This window comes from Eptesicus fuscus, chromosome 16, assembly GCF_027574615.1.
Source record: "Eptesicus fuscus isolate TK198812 chromosome 16, DD_ASM_mEF_20220401, whole genome shotgun sequence".
Taxonomy (NCBI): Eukaryota; Metazoa; Chordata; class Mammalia; order Chiroptera; family Vespertilionidae; genus Eptesicus; species Eptesicus fuscus.
Window position 1 is genome coordinate 32,615,174 of NC_072488.1, and position 23,255 is coordinate 32,638,428.

Here is a 23,255-nt window from a genome sequence, read left to right on the forward strand (position 1 = left end):
ATACTTTTTTTCTAATTATCAACACACACACACACAAATTTGTTTATAACTGAAACTTAACCTTCTAAGATGTTAATCTCTAAAATTACGTGGAGCCTGAGGTGCTTAAAGGAGTTAAACTCTGCACTGAGGCTCAACGGCTTTGGGGACATTCTGTAAATTGTGTTTCACTGCAATGAAGATTAATATTTTCCCTGTAGTGGAAACAGAAGAATTTTGTGACTCTGTAACTGCAGAGATTGCAGAGCATATTTGGTCAAATGTAATATCAGATTTTTATTTTTTGTTTTTTTCTTCTCACCTGAGGATATGTTTATTGATTTTGAGAGCAAGAGAGATAAACATCAATGAGAGAGAGAGAGAGAGAGAGAGAAAGAGAGAGAGAGAGAGAGAGAGAGAGAGACATCGATTGGTTGCCTCCTGGAAATGCCCAGAACAGGAATCAAATGCACGCCTTTTTGGTGTATGGGACAATGCTCCAACTAACTGAGCCACCCAACCAGGGCCAGTAATATCACATTTTAAAGGCCACTTAATTTGTTTAAACTTAAATATTTAATTTCAACCAAAATAGTGTGGCAAGATTGTCCATACACTTATCTCATATGTAAAAATAATGATTTCCTTAACTTGATGATGTAGGCTAGTTACCCCAATCTTTAGGTGATACAATCCATTTTTGTCTCACTGATTTAGTTACTAAATCCTCTGCTTTTTACAAACATGTTGAACATCAGACTCCATGTCTATTTCATATTTGCATCAAATATTCTTTATCTCATTATTCACAGAACAAGTAAAGAAAGAAAGCTAAGAAGTGCTCTCCTTTTTCAGACACCGTTAGATGCCCCCAAACTAGTTTCTCAAAAACTCAACTCTTTCTCCGATAGGAAAGAGAAGAGCAGTCCCAGAATGTCAAGTTCAAAATTTATCCATTAACGTGCCAACCTGGAAAAGAGAAAGTCTGCATAAATAAGTATGAAAACCAAATGAGATGGGAGGAGGATAAAAAGTAATGCTGAACAATGAACTATGGATTGCTGGAGCTTCTCGTGAGGAAAGAGAAGACACTAAGGACAAATGAAATGGCACAAGTGCAGCAGGAACTTTGCGAGAGGGTTCAGGAAAAAAAAATACTAAGGGGGAAAACGTAAAACTTGATAAAGAGAAGTCAATTTATATCAGGAACCCATAAAGTACATAGAAAATCAGAATTATACTCGACTAAATTTTAAATAAATTTCCCCTCTATTTTGCCTCTATTTTGTTCTGATCCTTCACTACCAACAAATAGCCTCGCCTAAATTCTAATTAATAGGGGTCAGAGGCTTGAAATTTCCCATCTGTTCCTGAGGAGCTTGTACATGTGATTTGTATGCATCTAAACTATTCTTTTGTTTCCAGTGTCAGAATATTTTGGACAAAAACCATACATCAACATCTTGATAATTGAAAGTCTGCTAAAGCTATTTATATTTATTATAAAACTATTCCAAGGGGTAAACTGCAGAGGACTTTATATTCCATATTTCAACCTCAATCTCCCATTATCACCTATATCCTTTACATCTAAATACAGTTCAAGGGCTTAGCCACTTGACAGTGGTAATCCACTCTGCCCAGTTTTTACATCTCAGATGATGACAGAGATACTGTTATTAATAAATACTCGCACACAAAAGCCAAACATAAGTGTTATATAGACAGTACCCAGTCTATTAGGAACAACAGAAACACCACCAGTAATTTTCAAGGACTGATGAAACAACACCTGAGGTAGATTCCCTCAATCATTCAATCACTTGTTTATTCCTTCATTCAATAAATACTTATCAAATGCCATTTCCCAGGAGTATACACTGCGACAGCCTCCCTGTCTTAGCATCGCAATATCATACATATAGTGGTGAAAATAACCCAGTTCATAACAATAACAATTATAAAACTTGAATTACCACCTCTTTCTCCCACGTTCTAATTATGCCTGGCCTTTCATGCAGGTCATGTTAATAACTATTTGATATATATGAGTAATTTCAGGTGGATCTTTCTGCTCATACATAACTACTTCATGAATAGTCATGTTATATAAAGAACATGAAGCATTGTTCTCTTGAGCTAACAATAATCCTGGATATAGTTCACCATAATGTGATTGAAATAGCCTCTCAACCGCACCACCAAAGGAAAGAAAGGCTAGCCTGAAAACATTAGAATATTAATGGTAGAGAAAGGCCCCGAAATAGGCAAAGGGAGAAATAGGAAACAAGGGATGGCACCCCTACTTCCTGACGGTGTCAGGGGATATCTTCACTTCTGCTCTAGGATGAATAAACTAAAATCCTTCAGATCTGAGTGAATTGGCTTTTCTTTGTCTTGCCCAAGTTGCAAAGTGAAATTTTTCCATAATTTCATTCTATAGATTGATGTCTAATCCTTTTGATTATGATCTTATAGATTTCAACCAAAATGATGACTTTTGTTTTCTTTCTCAAGACAACACATACAGTTGCAGGCCCAGATTATGCACTGTACTAGGGATGCCCTTCTCTCCATTTTCTCTGGGTTCGCTATTATTTTGAAGCATTTTAACCAGAACTGCATAGTCTATTATATATAGATTCAAGTTCACTACGTGAATGTATATCACATATTCCCTATAGTGTATTAAAATAACTATTCCTATATACACCCACAAAAATATTTTCTTCGGAAAATTAACTTAAAGCAATTCTAAGAGTATGATCAACATCATTAGTCCATGTGTTAAAGTAAACAGGTAACTAATATACTTTCTATCCATGATAAGTCAACTATGAGCACAATTTGTATCAGATTTTGGCCACTAAAGTCCAAAATAACAAATATTTAACAAAAACCTGACTAAATTAATTATTTGATGAGAAATAAAGAATTAGCATTTCAGCTGTTCTTTTTCCTAAAATAAGATTGTATAAATGTTAGTAGTTGATTAAATAATTGTAAAAAAAAAAATGGCTATTGCTTTAGAAGGCCCATGTAAAAACAAAACAAAACCTCAGATTTCATCACTGGAGGCCAAAATGTGAACTTTCCTCTGAGCCATATAGATTTAGACAGGATCATGGAGCATTTGTGGGGAAAATTATGCAATGAATTCCCACTTGTTCCCCATAGCTGGTGACTTCAAACCACAGGGAGAAGTGGGAGATGGCTTCTGGGATGCTGCTGCAAGCCATTCTCACAGTACTCTTAGATGCCCCCTTGCTTTTCCAGAGGGGGCAGTGGCTCTTAACCAAGTTTGGTATTCATTCGGCTCCTTCCAGTTTTCACTGCAGCGTATCTGACTTCTCTACTCCAAGGAGCTGTCCTTAGCCACTGTGACCTCAGTTCCTGTAGGTGACAGTATGGCTTTCTGCTGATTTATTAAAAATCTCCCATTTTATGGCTCCTGTGTACTCTCTGGAGTGTGATCATGTGACCAGTATAATGACAATCTGTCTCCCTGCTAACATTTCTCTACTTTGGTTATTTGTTTGATAAAGTGAGGAGCTTCCCTTTTGTTGCCCTTCATCAGAGCTTAATGTCTTTACTTTGGGATCAATATACTTTATGAATAATTTTATTTCCTTCTATTTTTATGGTCTTTTCTCCTCATTATCATACTGAGTTTATTAGCTGGTGCTGTCAGTATCTTTACCCTGTCATATGTTCCTGAGGTACAGTAAATATCACTTGTGTTGTAATTAATATGCACACCCTCTGCAGTAATTAAAGTACAGACCCCTTCAACCAGCTGAGCTTCCTACACTAATTCCACCTTATCTTCATAATGAACTTATTGTAATCTAAAACTACTACCGAATATTGTTCAGTAAAGCTAGAAGAATGAAACCTAACTAGATGCAATAATATTTGTGAACATGTTAATATAAAAATGAATTTAATTAGTTTAAATCTAATTAAATTTCCCCGTACAATTAAGAGCCTCCCCTTCCATTTTTTAAAAACTAAGAAATGCCCCGTTATTGCCCTTTCAGTTATTCCTACAAAGAATCAGACTGGACATTTTTTTTTTACCCATAAGATACACACAGGAAAACCCATAGAAACCAGAAATTGGATAGTGCTATAGTAGGCAAATAGCTGAGCCCTGAGAGGAACTACTATCTGAAATAGAGGGCTTGCAAAGAGTTTGGACAATTCATAAATCTGACCTTTCTAAATGTATATAAATTGCAAGTTGCATTAAGGCACAGTCCATGTCCCCAAGAAGGTTATAGTTTAATGGAATACATATTTTAATTCAGCAGATATTTATTGGGTATCTTCTGGAAATAACAGACAATGGATGTCACAGAATTTCTAAGCAGAGTGAGAAAGGGAAAGTCTAGCACTGAAAAAAAGCTTGCACCTTGAGAGACTAGGGAGAGAATTTGCAGCAGGACACTAGCTGGAGCTGCACATATTCTGTTGCTGAAGAAGAGAGGCTGTGTAAGGTACGAAAAATAGACATAAAAGACTAAATCAAGGTAGATAATTGGCACCAAGGAGGAACATCTGAGGAACTTCATGAACATTTAATATTACACTTAAATTGTCAGGAAACATTTCAACAAAGAGAGTGAATGCTTAAAGTACAGAACCACAATAGGCAGACAGCTGGCAAAGAAGCCTGAAAATTGGGTGAAGGGTCAGGTACGACCACAACGGTGCCAGTAAATGGGATTATTTCAAGATTGAAAGAAGTGACCAGTAAGATAGATCCCTGCTTTTTAATTATTCACAGTAATGACTGGGATCTTGGATTGAAGGGAATCATTTACGAGATTGTAGATTGAACTAAATTAGCAGGCAGCACAGCATTGAGGATAGGTACAGATACACACATGTAAATATATCATGTTGAGAATTTAAAAGTGGTCTAGTGGTCAAAACACCTGTCAATTAGTACAACACATTTACTCCCACAATTGTTTTCTTTAAGACTACCTCTGCTAATGGGAGATGCGTAAGATGCATTACCTAATGGATTACTTAGAAGGATGTAACCAAGTGATGTCATCCTTGCAATAGTAAATTCCAAACTCCACCATTACCTGGCACCTGTTCTGGCAATTACTGATGGATTGCCTCCCCAAGAAAATCAAATCCCTTCTGCTGCTGGTCTTGATATGAACTTATGGTAAATGAATGAAGAAGCATTCAGAGCAGCATCCATGTAACAGTTTCTTTAAAGTTATCAGTGGTCTTGCTGTTAGATATGAGATGTCCTTTGGCAACATTGCCTATCCATTCCCCAGTTACCACTGCTAACACCAGACACTGATTCTTCCACTGCCCTGTCTCTTATTCATCCTGAGGCCCTAGTTAGAAATGTACTATTTTTTCTTAATGCACTAAATATGTATAAGTTTTGGAACCTAGAGTGTTCTCATGACACTCCCCAAAATAATAAAGTGAAGAAATTTTAAATAATATGTAAGCTATCCCAGTCAGAAGGCAATGAGTCCTAAGTAGAAACCTGACAGTCTAGGAAGTTATCCTAAAAAGCACACTTTTGAGATCTCACAGTAACATAAAGGTTCAGTGATAAAAACAAATAACATGTTGAGATGTATTGCTAAAGCTTTGTCTTACAAATCAAAGGAACTAAAACAGGCATTTGCTAGAAGAGTGCTTACTATATTTAAAGGAAGATTAAAATGTACTTCAAAAGGACAGCATGGAGAAAATGGAATGATACTGATACCAAAAGTAAGTTACCAAGAAAATCTTGGGCTGTTTTGCTGCTAAAAAACAAACAAACAAACAACAAAAAAACACAGATGTTGTCATTTATCTACCAGTCAATATGTTTAATGTTGATCTTAGCCATCAAAAGGGCACCTATGCAAAAGGAAATCTGATAGGAATGAGTAGAGATCTTAAAAGATAAACTTTTAAAACTCTTGTTTGATAAAGTATTCCTTAGGCTATGCCCTTGAAAATTACTGAATCCAGAATGTCAGCCTATTTTCAGTGAGAGTATCAGTGTTACTCATGAATCTACATAATTTCTGAAAATTGTTCATATGAAGGACAGACATGGCTTTGGAGCAATTATTGTGTGACTCTATACTCAACATAGTTTGGGAGCAATGCTAATGTTTGTGGATTATTGCAAAAAGAAATTATAGCATACATTCGTAATTCAGTGGGAGCTTTTTTAGAAAGCAGATGTACTTTCACTTGTTCAACAGTGAGGTTAGTGGCAAGGTCGAGGGACCTAAGTAAAAGACAGCTATCAAAATACAGGATTTTTATACTTGTGGTGTCCTTGGAGGAGTGGGGGTGCAGGGGGTGGGGATGGGGTCATTTTAAACCTCTGTTTGGTGATATAACCTTGATTCAATAAAAGCTTTTTGGTGGGCTGCATTCAGAAGGGAAATGTCATTAAGAAGGGTTTCATTGTGAGCATCGCCGTGTCATCTCTAGCCCCTCTGGTCAGTTTATGTATTGGACCATCAATCTCTTAACATTACCCAGTTAAAACAAAGAATAAAAAAATGACAATTAAATGATAAATGAGGTGGGAAACAACATTCTAGGATGCTTACATGAAAAACAACCTTCAAGGAAACCCTTAATGAGGAAGAGAACATTTGAAAACTGGGAAAGCTAAGTTGTTCTCATTCTGTGTGTGTGTGTGTGTGTATGTGTATGCATACATGTATATACATATACTATATATATTCACATTTAAAATATATATTATCATTATATATATATATATTCTTTAATAATACTGACTTTTGTATAAAATGCAAATAGCAACCCCTCTCCTTTCCAGAGATTCTGAGGAGTTTGAAAGTGTATATAAAACCTTTTATGCTACTGAATGTTAGAAATATCCTAATTTTCTTCTGTGCTTATCTCTTTTCTTTGATTGTAAAAGCCTTAATTATACTTCCAGATGTAATAGCAAAACCAAAAACTCCAGTTTGCCTTCCTTTCTTTTTTCCCAGCTTACTGAATGAGATTCTAAAATTAAATTTCAATGGTTTGCAAAACTCTTCTCTCAAATTAAGGTGGAAGTGATTTAAGGCATTTTTAGCTACACCTGCTCAACCACTAATTTAATGAGCGAGTGACTAAGAAATTACAATATTGATATAACAATATTGTTGGTAAGAACTAAGAGATGTCTCAAAGCACAGATAGTATCTTTAATGCTCTGATTACTCCAACTTTCTTTATACCTAGCTTCTGTTTTAAATAAAGAATATGCTCACCGAGTGTCCAGCACGTTTGGATGTGACTGTTGAGTCATGTACTGAGAAATGATATGGTCACGGGCTAGAAAAATTACTCTCCTGTATGAGTTCAGCATTAAGACCCAGTAATCATTCTCTATTACCTGCTCAGCCCACGTCCCCGACGTCCCCGCCAGGATGTAGTGCCATTTGGTGAGCGCTGGTGAGCAGAAGAGACTCCAGCCAGCCTCCAGCGCCTCCAGCTGGCTCAGCACTAGGCCAGAACGTGGCCCAGGAGCCATCGCAGTGGAGGCTGCTGCTGACCAACCATGAGGACAGCTCTGTGCGGTTCTGCAATGCCTCCACGTGGTGCTGCAGCTGCTCTCCAGGCTGAGCACAGCTGGCCTCTTCCAGACCGACTGCAAGCAGGCCAACAGCCTAGCCCAGGCCCCTGAGGACGACCGGCCGCCCTTAGGCATGGCAGGCCACTTGGACTTCCACAGGGACGATTCTCTGCAAATACACCGCGCAGTTGGTCGGGGGCGGCCTGCACTCTGGTCGAGGTGCTTTGCTGGCGCCTGAACTGAGCGACGCGCCTCTGAGCAGGCGTGTGCGTGGCCAGCATGGATGTCCTCCAGAACCGCGAGGGCATCACATGTGAGAGCCCTGAGCCCCTGCCCAAGGCTGGTTCAGTGCCTACCGCCGGCCGCCGTCACTGCCCGCATGCTCCACGCTGGGCGGAGCCTCTTGGCCTTTGGCACCAGTCACAGCTTGGGCCTCTTCTAGGATCAACGCACGAGCCCTGTGTTGACCAAGTGCGGCCTTTCCAACGACTTCCTAGCCTCAGAGGGGCCGCTCTCCCGGACAGTCATCCAAGAAATCTCCCCACCCGTCTTTCTGGCGCATCCGCAAAAGCCACGTCTTGAGCAGGAAGCCGGCTGCTAATGCCGACAGCAAATTGCAGGACCTGGGGATAACGCCCGGGTGCAGCTCTAATGCTTCGACCTCACTCCTTCTCAGGCGACCTGCGCTGCCTCTACTTCGCTGACACGTTTCTTCAAGAAGTGGCCGACCTCGGACCCACCATGTGGCGCAAACTTGGGCTCCATTGCTCGCCTACGTTCCGGAGGTGAGGGAGGCAAGAAGCGGCCAGAATGGTCAGAGGGCAAGGATGTGTAGCTGACGCGCAGTGCACCTCGCGTGTGCGCATGTGCACCCCCAGCTCCCCACCCCGCCCCGTGCGTGTGCGCATGGGCACCCGCCCCCTCGCGGGATTGCACGTGCTACTCGACTACCTGCAGGAGCCCTGTGGGGTCTCGCGAGACTTGGAGGAGGCACCTGACAAGCAGGATGGCTACTCAGTGCTCATTGCATCTGAGTAGCAGTTCAAGGTGTTCACACTGCCCAAGGTGAGCAAAAAGGTCAAGTTCAAGCTGTCGGCCCACAAGGGCTGTTCTGTGCACAAGGAGGCACTGGCCACGTGTGCCAGCTCATCGTGTGAGGACTATGCAGAGAAGTGTCTGTGCTACCTCCCCTACCTAATCAGGTGTGCATGGAGGGGGTTGGGGGCTAGTAGTGGGGAGGGAGTGCTGGCAGGATGGGTTTCCTTGTAGATTGCACCTTGGTGTTTTTTCTGTCGTTTTGTTATAATTATTAGTTTTAATATTTAAAAGGTTGGTTTTTACTATAGAAAATCAAAGCACTTAGTATTTCTTAAAGGGACAAAGAAAAATAGTCCCGATAAAATGAGCCAGAACAAATATTTTAATTATAATTACATTTTACACAAATTCTCTATACCCAGCATTGTTACCTAGAATGTTGTTGAACCCGCAGGAAAGAAATCAGATACTTATTTTTAGCTAAAATATGGACTTTACGCCGGAATTTCATAAGTGATAAGGTTACCCATGTGCCTCTGAGAAAATGCTGAGAAACTTTTCTGAGCCTCAGACAGAAAATACAAGTTGTAAACGTCTTTAATGGCCATGCCTTCTAAAGTAGAACAAAGGGAAGAGTTATTGAGGTAGCTAAAACAAAGCAAGAAATACTGAAGGAAAAGAGAAAAAATATTTTTCCCCAGGTCTGAATGTAGCAGCTCAGAACACATGAAGGAGATGAATGAACTGAAAAGGTATTTGCAGCCGAAGAGATAGATGCTGAGCTATTATTTTTTGTGATGCTATGAGATATTTATAACAAAAAACACACAAACTCTTGAAAATAAAATCAGCACCCAGTTTCTCAACACCAAACAACCTTCAGACTCCACTAGCAATATTATATCAACACTAGTGCATATTTAAATATTTTAATAATTAAATAAAAGTTTGTTTTATTTATCAGCTATGTCTACATCACATGCTATTTTCAGAATATTTCCTTTAATAAGCTTTCTTCCCTGTAGCTATAATAATAAAGGTAAACTTGGAGCAAAATATTTCCTTTTAGGACTTCTTCCCTATCCTAAACTCTAATCAAATCATAATTTATACAAACCTTTAAGTTTTAAATATACTAAATTTTTTAAAAGAAAATATTAAAAGTAGTCAAATGTTTTTAATCCAAAGAGTATCATGGATTCCACTTTGAGAATATGCTCTTATCTTTCTTGTTTAAAAAATAATAGTATACATTTATTATTATACTTGACATTTTCCTTTGTGAACTGTATCATCAGAAATCAGAAGACATTACTAAAATATCTATTATTTCACATTTTCTATGAAATGGCTTTCATGGTCACATGATCAGAAGACAATTACCACTATGCTCTCTTTCAGTCATTAGGGGTGTGGCAGTTTTATACTATTGGCTTTCAATGTTTCTACTCCCTTGGTATACAAAGGGAAAGAGATGAATTATGTACCAAGTGATATCGTATTGGCCTGAAATATTATATGTATCTCACAAAGCTCTTGGAATCAAGAGATTCTTGCATGTGAAGTAAAACAAAACCCATTTAGTTGTAATCCTCATCAACACTCTACTAAAAATCAAATTTGAGATGTATTCTTTGTCAAATACAACTTTATCTTCTATGCCATATTAAAGCAACTTGTTGACAAGTGAAAAGTAATTTATACATGTGGTAATTTTTTTGTCTTGGTTCACGTGTGTGTGTGTGTGTTTGTGTGTGTTTATTTGTTTCAGTTTGTTTGTTTTTTGTTATATGATGCCAAACACTTGATGTGATAGATTAATTTTTTGTCATATGATGCCAAACACTTGATGTGATAGATTAATTTTTTGTCATGGTATGACTTAATTAGACAGGTTGTTTTATTTACACTATCTTATAGATATAAGCACACTATCTTATAGATATAGCCTAAATGAGGACTTTACATATTAAAAGATAAAAAGTCACTATATAAAACTGAGTAGAAAGTAAGGGTTCATAATTTTTACTGCCTTCTGATTCCAAATCCACTTCTAATTTTTTTTTCAGATTTCATGACATAGTCCATTAAAAAATAAAGGAAAAGGGACTATTATGTTAGAACTAGAGGCCCAGTGCACGAAATTCATACACGGGCGGGTGTATCCCTCAGCTCAGCCTGCACCCTCTCCAATCTGGGACCCCGGGATCCTACCGGGATCGGGCCTAAATGGGCAGTTGGACATCCCTCTTACAATCCAGGACTGCTGGCTCCCAACTGCTTTGCTGCCTGCCTGCCTGATTGCCTCTAACCGCTTCTGCCTGCCAGCCTGATCACCCCCTAACAACTCCCCTGCAAGCCTAATCGACACCTAACTGCTTCCCTGCCGGCTGATTGCTGCTAACTGCCCTCCCCTACAGGCCTGTTCCCCCCCGACTGCCCTCCCCTGCAGGCCTGGTCCCCCCCAACTGCTCTCCCCTGCAGGCCTGGGTCCCCCCCCAACTGCCCTTCCCTGCAGGCCTGGTTGCCCACAACCTCCCTCCTCAGCTGGCCTGGTCACCTCTAACTGCCCTCCCCTGCAGGCTTGATCACCCCCAGCTGCCCTCCCTTGCAGGCCTGGTGCCTCCCAACTGCCCTCCCCTGCTGACCATCTTGTGGTGGCCATCTTGTGTCCACATGGGGCAGCCATCTTTGACTACATGGGGGCAGCCATCTTGTGTGTTGTAGTGACAGTCAATTTGTATATTACTCTTTTATTAGATAGGATATTACATTACATGTCTTAAAAACTTGAATTCACTGTGGTGATTTTTTTCCTCCCAGGTAACCACAATCCTTCCCTTCCATATGTGACTTTGACACTACCCCATCAAAAGCTGAGATCACTGGCCCTCCCTTAAAAGGGGCTGACTTTGTAACTGCTTGGATTAACAAGGTATGGCAGATGTAAAGCTATTGACTTTTATGGCTAGGTCATTAAAGGTCGTGAAGTTTCTGCTTTGTTAACTAAAATGCTTGTTCTTGAAAGTTTGCACAAAGCCCAATGCACAGAGGCCACCATCCTGTGAGAAAGCCTAAACCCACCCAAAGTAGAAACCATATTGAGGTTGTGAGACTACAAGAAGAAAGGGAGATGTCTAGGCAGCTCTGAGCTGCTTGGGACTCCCATTTTTCTAGGTCTAGTACTAGCTCTAACCACCATCTGACTGCAATCTCAAGAGAGACCCTGAGCCACAACCACCCAGCTGAACCCCTTCCTAATTCCAACCTACTGACACCATCTATAATAATAAAAGTGTAATATGCTAATTAGACCAGACATCCTTCCAGACAATCTTCCAGATGACCTTCTGCACTGGGGCTGCAAGGGAAACCCGGGTCCTGGGTGCCAGAGGGAAGCCGGTGCCGGCAGCTGGGGGAAGGAAGGCCTACTCTTGCACGAATTTCATGCATCGGGCCTCTAGTCCTATATAATAAAAGCCTAATATGCAAATTGTCCCCTTGACCCGGAGTTCGACCACTCGCTATGACATGCACTGACCACCAGGGGGCAGCACAGACCATGGCGAGCATCTGTGACATGGCCCTGGCAGCGGGCGTCAGTGGAGGTGCTGCCAGCCCCTATGGGCCCCGATGAGAGTGTGACCAAGACGTGGTGGTGGAGCAGGTGAGTGGGTGGCGCCAGGCCAAGGTGGGTGCAAGTGCGGCCCAATCACCCCACCAATTGCCCCGTAGACAGTGACCAGTGGTGGCAGCAGGGGAAGGGGCTGCCGCTCAGCTCGCAGGCACTGAGGGAGCTGGGCGGGGGCCGATGACTCAGGCAGAGGGGGGTGCATGGAGGCCTGGGGGCCCAGGTGCTTGCTGCCCAGGGCCCAGAGGTCAGCTGGGACCTGCCCTTCTATGCCAGATGCTCGCACTTTGATTGCTGGCCAGGCCTAGGGACCACACCTGTGCACGATTTTGTGCACCAGGCCTCTAGTGAGAAATAATCAAACAGTTGTTTTGAACCAAAAAGTTTGGGAAAATGTCTTTATATATCATTCATTTATCAAATGTTTATTGAATATCCACTCTATGCTGGGCAATATCCTGAGTACTAAATCCTGCAAAGATCGCCCACCCCAAAAAAGTTTATTAATCCCTTTATCCTGTGCTTCCATGGCTCTTTAGGCTGATAAAATAGCACTTATTTCTTTTGTACATATTGTATAAGTTGTATACATGTTTGATTATCAACTTCTAAATTCAGGACCTGAATCTCAGTTAATTTTGTTTTCCCCTGTAGTGTCTGTAATGCACACAAATGTTTGGTGATTTATATAAAAAGGATAAGGAGATTTAGTGAAAGGAAATGACACCAATTTCCCCCATAGGGCAAACTAAAAACTAATAGAAATTTTAAAGCACAGAGGATGAAGCAATTAGTAAACTCTTTCGGGGTGGGGGAGGGCGCGGGAGGGTAGAATCTTTGCAGGATATGACTTCTCTGAGATAGCTAGTTTTCAGTTGGAGGGAAAAAAATACCTTTGAAAGTATTTGAGTATGTGATCATTGCTATTAAGCTACTTACTGCAGTAGTTAAAAAAGAATTTTTCAAATATCCTAGTCAGTAGTAAACAAGTCTTATGTTATTAAAATATATCCCTTAAACTACTTTTGTTTTGTCAAATGGTCTGTTTCTATAGCCATAGATCATTTTGTTCTGATTGTAGCCTACAATGGACATGGGACCTGGTTAGAGAAAAAGTAGTGTCCAGATCTCCTAGTTACAGTCTTCCTTCCTACCACTAGTCTATGCTGTTGCACCAAGTACCAAAATGCTCAGTCAGTGTCCATAGGCAATTGAAAGGATCACATATAAGATTTTAGCTCAGCTAGAAAAAAGTCAAATGCCTGATTATTTACTCAAATTAGAAGCAGGCAATTTAAAAACAACATACATATACATACATGTGCAGGGTGGAACAAAAGTAGGTTTACAGTTGTCAGTACACAAAATAGTTTATTCTTGTATTAATGTGTATTAATTATTGTATTATTTTCCATAAGAACAACTGTAAACCTACTTTTGCTGCACCCTCTTTGTGTTTGTGTGTGTGTGTGTGTGTGTGTGTGTGTGTGTGTATTCATCAATTTGAGTTTTAAAAAGTCATCAATTCTGAAAGCTCAGAGAAATCTATCTTATTTATTTATTTAATCCCTTTGTGAAATGTGATTTATTTAGGTACATGGAGTGTAGATTTTAGTGGTAAAAATATTTAGCTAGAAATAATCAGTAAGTGAAACTGCCTTTATTATTTTAATTTTCCCCATCACCGTTTATCCCCACTATACCCTCTTCCAACTCCACCCATCCCTGCCCAGAGAAATCTTTTTTTAAATCTCTCTTTCTAGTTTTGAATAGATATAATCCAATCTTCATAGTTATACATTCTTAAAATCTCCATTTTTTTTCATTTCTCCTAACTTCTGCCCCAGTTTGATCTACATTGAATGATCAAATGAATTTCCAAAATCCCGTGAATCCTACCTCAGCATTGTTTTCCCTATCTAACCCATTTGCTCCCCTTTCAATTGGTATAGTTCAGAACCTTAACATCTAGCAATTGAATAAGAGTACAAGCAAATGTTTACTGAGGTCTTAACTGTTTGAAGCCCTGTGTTAAGGGTTTTATATATGCTACCCTGTTTAAACCTTACATTTTACCTGATGGAATAGATTCTAAAATTATTCCTATTTTACAGATGATTAAACCATGGAGGACTTGCAGAACTAAGTAATTTGCCCAAGGTTATAGTCAGATTAAAGGTGACATCAGCATGCAAATTAGAGACCAGATCCCAATATTCTACCCTAATTCTCTAACTCATAGCTGGACGGAACTTCAAAATCTAGTCCACTCCCTGTTTGATGCTTTATTCTTCAACTGTTCTTCAAAGTTGTCACCAGCCAATGTTGGAACATCTGCAATGACTGTCATAATAGTTTCTTATTTCCCAATCCTAGCTCAGCCCCTGCTCCGTACCACATTAATTGTTATGAAAGCTTTTTGTCTGCTCAAATAAACACTCACATTCCAAAATGAAGCAAGGTGGTTAGTTCAAGGTGGAAAAAATAAAAAGATTAAGATTCCAAGTTGAAATATTTGAGAAATAATTAGCCTTTAGTAAAACTCACTGTCAGGTGAAATTCATTTTTAATCATGAAATATATTTTTTCTGAGCTATTTTAGCTTTGTTTTAATTTGCTATTTAGCAGTGCCTTGAAATATTAATAATTTGTTTAATAAATTTATTCTAACTCTTAATAGATTTTTAATGAAGAAATCTATCTTAGAGATTTCAGTGAGAATTGATAATACACACTTTCTGAAAATGTTAAATTATTGACTTTCTGAATAGTTTCATTTGAACTTCTAGTATTCTTTGCTTGTCATCATCTATGTTCAGATCTTCTTAGCTTTGTGAAATGTAAAAACCATTCAGTAAACCATAATAACAGGTATTCTAGGAATGAGAAGGAAAATGTTTTATCCGCAGGGTCAATTGACAAAAACTATTGAGTTTTATTCCAGATTATAGTGTTAAATCATTTATAATTAGCCTGATGCATAAAGTAACCTATAGTACTTACAACCTTGAATGAGGGTAGAAGAAAACAATCCCATGGGGTATCCATTAGACTCTGTTTTCCACAAAACAAGCACCTAACTATGCCTACGGAGTTGCCTAAATGTCAAGGCTGTCACAGTTCCAGATGAATCCCTTTCTCCATGCTGATTTTTAGCACACAGGAAGGTCAGCTCTGGAGTTTGACATAGAGTCAAGGTGCATTCTAGCAGAATTGCTAGGATGCTGACTCCCGTTTTCTTCTGTCCTGGATTATGACAATAAAACACAGTGCTCAGCTTCAGAAATAGATACATTTGTAGAGAAAGGATATTTATAGCATTTTCATACCCCAACTTATTCATGATCCTGGGAGAAATTTAAACAGGGATTATCCCTGTAGATTTTGGAGACAAAATGGTTAGTAAAAGCCTGAGGGCTTTGCAATCAATCAGATCTGGATTTGATTCCTGGCTTCTCTGTTTACTAACTATTTGACTTTTGATAATTTGTTTAACTTCTCTGAATCTGTTTCATTTTAATGCTACCAACCTCATAGGATTGGGTCGGGGGAGATTAAATGAGGTAAAGTATATATGATTTTAACTGTTTTTTATCGAACCCAACGCATAATAAATACTGTGGCTCTGGCTGTGATGGTGGTGGTGGTGGTGATTTTGGTGGTTAAACCATTTGTAGGTTCCAAAACTAATCTTCCCCTTTGGGCAAGAATGGGGGTCTGTGAATTAAACTCACTGGAAATTTCCCCTATAGATGTCATCCTCTTACACCTTAAGGGCTAATTCAAAGTTGAGATTAAACTCAGATTTGGTTTTAAATCTACCACCCAGGAACAGGGAAGGTCCAGACTAGCACTATTTCTCTGCCCTGAAGACCCAGTTAAAAAGCCAGTGAAAAGTATGGGGGAATGGCTGTCAGATTGATCAGACAGACTTGTGCTCTTTTTTCTTGTTTTGTATTTATTTTTGTCTTTTAGCATTTTTCAACAGAGAAACCTTTAGAAATCTACTTGAATTTTCTACATCTGTTTCCTCATCACCAAATATGAAAAAAAAAAATTATACACACTTAACTCACAACACTTACTTCATGCTAATATGATGTCATGTAATATAGCAACAGCTTGAATTAAGATTCTTTGAGAGATTCTTGATCTATACTGTTTAGTTTTTGTGACCCTGTGTTTTGGAGTTCCCCAAGCATATTCCCCACGTTTCCTTGAACACTTGTCCTTAGAGATTGTCTGAGAAAAAAATAATAAGAGAATTCTATGGTCAAATACATTTGTGAAACACTAAAATTTATACCACTTTCTTGGGGAGTCACAGTTAATAAGATATATTACTACTCCCTTGGTTTTGCAGTGATTTATGACATATATCTGCTCTCCTAGAAGAGTGGAAGAGTGTCTGGCCCATAATAGGCCATTGGTAAATATTTGCTGAATATATGAACAGACTAAGATAAGCAGTTTTACTAGGATCCAAAAAGACTGGATTTACATTAAAATTTAAGAGAAGACTGTGCAGGTATTATTTATTAATAATGTCTAGTGTTAATTGACTTACATGCACAGCAAATAGTTTCAATCGAATTTTCAGCCAGATGTTAACTTGCTAGTTATATGAAAGCTAGCAAAAGAGCTAGTCTGAGTTTTGCACAGAAAAAAACAAACCCACTATAACTGTGGTGTAGGTCTATAGTAAACAAAATATGTAACTTACCTAAAGAAGTCAGACATCTGGAATCATACTTTGAGTGAAAACTTATGGCCAACATGGAGCCAAAAGTCTCACAGGGAAACATCGCCATACAAAGTCTCAATTATTGCCTGGAGTTTGGATTAGAGTCTATTAGAGGGATAAACAAGGACATCTTCCATGAGGAAGAATTTTTTCAATAGGAAAGACTAAAGCTTGAGGATAGAATGAAGTCATAAACCAGAATGAGGAGGAGTGCAAATATGGAGGAAAAACAGCAGCCCATAATGTTCAGGAGCAAATCCCAATCTAGAACCAGAGAGAACCAACCACTTTAGCCCAATGCTGATGCTGATGATAATGAGAAGGTCCCATTTAATGCACACCAATACATTTTATGTAAAGTGTTCTTTATGGTTCAGTTAGATATTTGTAATTTGACCAGAGAGCAATGGCTTGTGTTACTATAATACTTTATAGCAGGCAAGTAGCTTCTAATATACTGAAATTTTCATGGGAAACAATTCAATCACACAGATTTCTAAAATGAGATTTGCGGGTTAAAGGTAGGGATGCATTTACCCATAAGAACATTCTAAGGTCATCTTGAAGTGGCCAGAATATATTGTATTTGGGTGGGAGACCTGGGATTCAATCTGGGCCCTACCATTCATTTCTAGGTATGTGACATTAGGTAAGATGTTAAACTTCACAAGTTTTAGAAACTCAATTGGTTGACAATAGATATTTTGTAGTGATTATGTGAAAGTTAAGTAATTTGTCTATAAAAGTGTTTAATGCATTGCCTCCCGCATAATATGCATTTAAAAAAGAGTCTGCTAAATATTTCGTTGTCCATTATATCAGCAAATTATTTTATTTGACAGAATAGGCCAACATGTCTATATCTATTTTTTCCATTTTGGTGAAAATGTGTCTGCCCACTAAATTTCAAGGAAATAAAGTTGAACAGGGAGAGAAGTTTGGTGGACTAACTACATATCTCCATGACTTTACATTTTGCTGTACCCTCTGATCATGTTATATTGCACCCAAGAGTTACTAAAACTTTAGATGCAATGAAACTGCTATACTGTCCAGTGTTTTTGCCTGTTCAGTATGTGTTTATTCTGATGTGAAAACATTAGGACAACCCTACCACCTTCATGAGTGACACACTCAAGGGGCAGAATTGGTGAGCCCCAAAGCCCACTGAAGCAAGTCTCCATAGGGTTGGCACCTGCATAGCAGCTCCTCTGCTATAGTCACAGCCAGTCCTCACAGCTGATTGGCCTGGGGATCATTTCTTCCCAATCATGCCAACAGCAATCAAGGCTGAACTACAACAGGGCAGTGCACACAGCCCACACAGCAGCGCACCTGAAGCCCCCAGCTCAGGACACTCCAGGACACCTGTTACACAAAGCCACTCTACCAAATCTGGGATAGGTAGCAGCTCTACTTAATACAGAGAAACAAATATAGCCCGGCCAGCATTGTTCAGTGGTTGAGCGTCGACCTAGGACCAGGAGGTCACAGTTCAATTCCTGGTCAGGTCACATGCCCAGGTTGTGGGCTTGAATCCCAGTGTGGGTCATGCAGGATACAGCCAATCAATTATTCTCTCTCATCATTGATGTTTCTATCTCTCTCTCCCTCTCTCTCTGAAGTCAATAAAAATATTTGTTTTTTAAAAAAGAAATAAATATAGGGAAACAGCCAAAATGCAGAGAAAAACAAGTCCAAATGAAAGAACAGGAGAACTCTCCAGAAAACACACACACACACACACACACACACACACACACACACACACACACACACACACACAACTAAATGAAATGGAGGCAAGCATACTACCAGATACAGAGTTCAAAACAATAGTTATAAGGATACTCAAGGAACTTCCTCTATCTAAAAATCAATAAAAACATATTAAAACAAACAAACAAAAAAGTAGATCTTTTTTAAAAAATGAGGATAGTATAAGGAGCCTCTGGTACAACTTTAAGCATTCCAACATGTACATCAGGGGGGTGCCAGAAGGAAAAGAGAGATAATAAGAAATTGAAAACGTATTTGAAAAAACTAATGACAGAAAACTTTCTTAACCTGGTGAAGGAAATAGACATATAAGTCCAAGAAGCACAGAGAATCCCAAAGTACACATATCCTTGTTATTTTCCCTTCTTAAACATTTTTTCTTAAAATATTGTTTCTATAACATATTTCAGTTTAAAGATGAAAGCACCCTTGAATGGTGCTGAATCATATTTATCTGTGATTATGTAATAAAGCATCAGTGGAATGAGTCATGTTAAAATGTAACCAACCACAAAAAGAGTTATTAGTTTTTCTATGAAAAAGTTAATGTCAATTTATTTTTCTCAGTCTTAAATCAAGCACAAAATTGTTTAAATATTTTAAATAAATTTAATAAATTAAACAGCAAACATTCCAACTTTTAAAGGTCCATTTTATTGAGTATTAGTGTTTTAAAAATTCAAGAATATTTGCTTCTGAAATGAGCACCCCAGTTCATTTGTTGTATTAAATACATGTGTTCAATGAAATACACATGTGCTAGTTAAATATTTATGTATTAAGCATGAGGCTCTGAGGTCAGCCAGATCTTGACATTAACTATTTGGCTTAAGTTCCTCATCTGAAAAAAAAAAAAAAATGGAAATCCTATATAATAAAACCCTAATATGCAAATAGACCAAACGGCAGAATGACTGGCCACTGTTACGTGCACTGACCACCAGGGGGCAGATGATGAACACAGGAGCTGCCCCCTGGTGGTCAGTGCACTCCCAGAGGGGGAGTGCTGCTCAGCCAGAAGCCGGGCTTACGGCTGGCAACACAGCGGTGGTGGCAGGAGCCTCTCCCGCCTCTGTGGCAGCGCAAAGGACCCCTTGGGGTCCCAGACTGCGAGAGGGCACAGACTGGGCTGAGGGACCCTCCAGTTCACGAATGTTGTGCACTGTGCCTCTAATAATCTCATAAAGTTTCAACATAGATGGTATAAAGTGCTTTAGCCCAGGAATAGGACAAAGTAAGGCTTCAGTTAATGTTAGCTCTACTAATAGTAGTAATAATAGGACTCTCTCCAAATTATTTTTTCTAGCCTGTAAAATTTAAAAATAATTTAAACTTTTTCAGGAACCTAGACCTGTCCTAAAAATCACATTATACTTAATTATAGATGACCTATGCTTTGAGTCTTTTATAAATTTATTTTTCTCACTTGTTTTCAGCTTAGTACCTTATTTCCTTAGGTCAGTGGTCAGCAAACTCATTAGTTAACAGAGCCAAATATCAACAGAACAACGATTGAAATTTCTTTTGAGAGCCGAAAACCGACTTCTGTGCATGGGCCACGAAGTTTCAATCGCTGTACGTGCGCGCCCGCATGTGGTATTTTGTGGAAGAGCCACACTCAAGGGGCCAAAGAGCCGCATGTGGCTCGTGAGCCGCAGTTTGCCGACCACTGCCTTAGGTAAAGCTGCTTCTTTATCCGAATGTCTGAAAATATGCCAAATAACTCAGATAAAAATTTTCATTTAAGGTAATTTTAATTACAGCAACAATAACAGATGTATATATGTTCATTAATAAACGTATAATTTGTAGTTGTGTCCCTTTGAAAGTTAACCAGAAAAGTATAGATTATATTAAAACATGAAAAAGAAACACTACTCTCTAAGTCACATTCTGTATTATTAAAATGTCATCCCTTATGAATTTCATAAATAGCATACCCAGGAACAGAGTAACAATTTTAAAAAGTCTGGAGGGGATTCCATAACAACGTTTAAATGCATTACTACTCAAACAATTTGATTGGATTATAAAATATTTAAAAATGCAGCTGTAGTTGTGGTGTTTACTGTTGATTATTTTTATTTCAAGATCTTCATACACAAAAATGGTGCAAGTTTACAGAAGTATTTATATTGCACTGAAAAATAACTGCAGTATAAAATAAACTGTATGTAATATGTATTCAAATAAAAAGGGTAGAATTGGAAATAGCAAAATAGAATCATAGTTCTTTAGAAGTTCTATCTCCAAATAGGAATAGTCAGTGCAGAACCAAAAAGACCAAATACATGTTCCAGTTGAAAATGATATTAACCAAGCAAAATACATTAATGTCAATTCTAGTTATTATGAATCTTTACAGTGACTCACCACACATGATTCTACAGAAATCTAAAAACACATTGCAAATATGAAAGCATTCATAACCTAACAACTATAAAGTATAATCCTATTATTTGGTTTCTGAAGATCAGGCCCAGGATTACCTACAGTGAATTTAGCTTCATGGTGGCAAATTTTGCCCTAGCTGGTTTGGCTCAGTGGATAGAGCATGGGCCTATGGACGGAAAGGTCCCGGGTTAGATTCTGGCCAAGGGCACATGCTCAGGTTGTGGGCTCGATCCCCAGTAGGGGGACGTGCAGAAGGCAGCCCATCAATGATTCTCTCATCATTGATGTTTCTATCTCTCCCTCTCCCTTCCTCTCTGAAATAAATAAAAATATATGTTTAAAAAAAAGTGGCAAGTTTCATCAGCATATACTATCATTATATATTTAAAGAAACCCAGTGACTAAACTAAAAAAAATAAAAGCTACAAGAAATATAGACATATGTGCTCAGTAGGATGGTACAGTTATACGAAAAAAAGAATGCAGCCGAAAAGATTTTCACTTTACCCAACTTCACTTCCTTTCCAAGACAGAAAATGAGACAATGATGAGCAAATATCCTGATGAACAAAAGTAAATGCCAGTGTCTGACTAAAACTTTCCCATATAGTTATTTGTGATAAGCTCTGCTTGTCATAAGAAGCTAAAACTGCATTGATGACTCATACCACTAACAAGATGACCCATTACATAAAGAAATTCCTCCACTCAAAGTTTCAATCTTAAGATCAACCCCCAGAGAACCATAATCCTCTAAGCAACTGATTTTAACTCCAGGTTAGCCTGGCTATAGACTCTGCATGTTCACTCTATCGAGTCATCCTCCTTAACTTAATGCTGGTAATAATAATAATAAAGCACTCTTTACATTTATGATATTATTTAATGGTCATTTTTTTTAAAGAAAGAAAAGCTTCTGTAGTCATTAGTTAATCCTATTTGACAAATAAGAAGGGAACTGACTTGGCAAATTAAGTATCTTGCCCAAGGAGACACAGCTCAGATGTGAGGAAGCTTAGACTATGTGCTTTATTGAATCTGGGTAGGGGAGAGCTATTTGCCAAAGTGGGGAGTGACTCTTTGTCTCTGAATTTGAATAGATGCAAGTTCAAATCTTAGTGCTGTCACTTGGGGAAGTCATTTGAATTCTCTGAGCCTCTTTTCTCATTTTAAAATAAGGATCAGAGTATACCTACTTCATAAGGCAAGGAATCAAATGGACAACTGTATATAAAGCATTGTTTTAGGAATCTACTAGTAAGTAAGTTAGAAGGTGTTGGTTTTCAAATGTAGACTCTCCAGAGCACATTCGACTAGTTGGTGAATTTTTATATTATATTAGGGATATAACTATTATCTACTAAAATTAAGTCAAGTTCATTTATGCCTTAATGTTGATTAACAGTCCAGCTACTTAGATGAGATAGAGAAAATACCAACAACATGGGAGAGAATTTGGTTGAAATATAATGATATATAGAGAAAAGAGAAAGGCAAAGAGGTGCTAGTACAGGTCCCACTTCCTCTTTCCCTTGATCAGCCTCTACTTTCTGGTCTCTAATTCCTCCTTTTCTACTTTTATAATTATTACTTGTAATATAAATGCAAGTAGCTCAGGCTATGAATTTAGATAACCCAAGTTAAAGACCAATTGTTCATAAGGTAGTCTCAATTAATATCACTTACTCTTAATATATTTGTCTGCAAAACAAAGATAATAATACCTTCCTGTGTGCATCATCAGACATGTAAGAATAATTTATTATATATGTGTATGTATGTGTGCATTTTATTATCTAAAACTGGGCATTCTAGATGCATTTAGTTGGATTCTTGCCTTGAACCTATTCATACTGAAGTTTTCAGAATCTTTGAACATTTAATTTTGAATAATGATATCTAGGTATTTCAAACTACTCCAGGTTGGCATACTGAATTTCTTCACATTATTTTCACATTATCTTTGGAAAAATGCAATTTTTATATAGCTTTACTTTAATGACTAGGAAAAGAAATGGTTTTTAATATTTTAGAGGTACAAGTACACCCTTTATGTTTTTATATGCAATCCTAAAATACAGAAATCTTGCATGTGATAAACAACATTTCTC

At 38.4% G+C, this 23,255-nt stretch overlaps 1 pseudogene; it reads left to right on the plus strand.

Annotated features, from left to right (window-relative positions):
- The first annotated feature begins 7,373 nt into the window (after positions 1 to 7,373).
- Positions 7,374 to 8,347, plus strand: LOC103305637 (lethal(2) giant larvae protein homolog 1-like; annotated as a pseudogene).
- Positions 8,348 to 23,255: the final 14,908 nt, after the last annotated feature.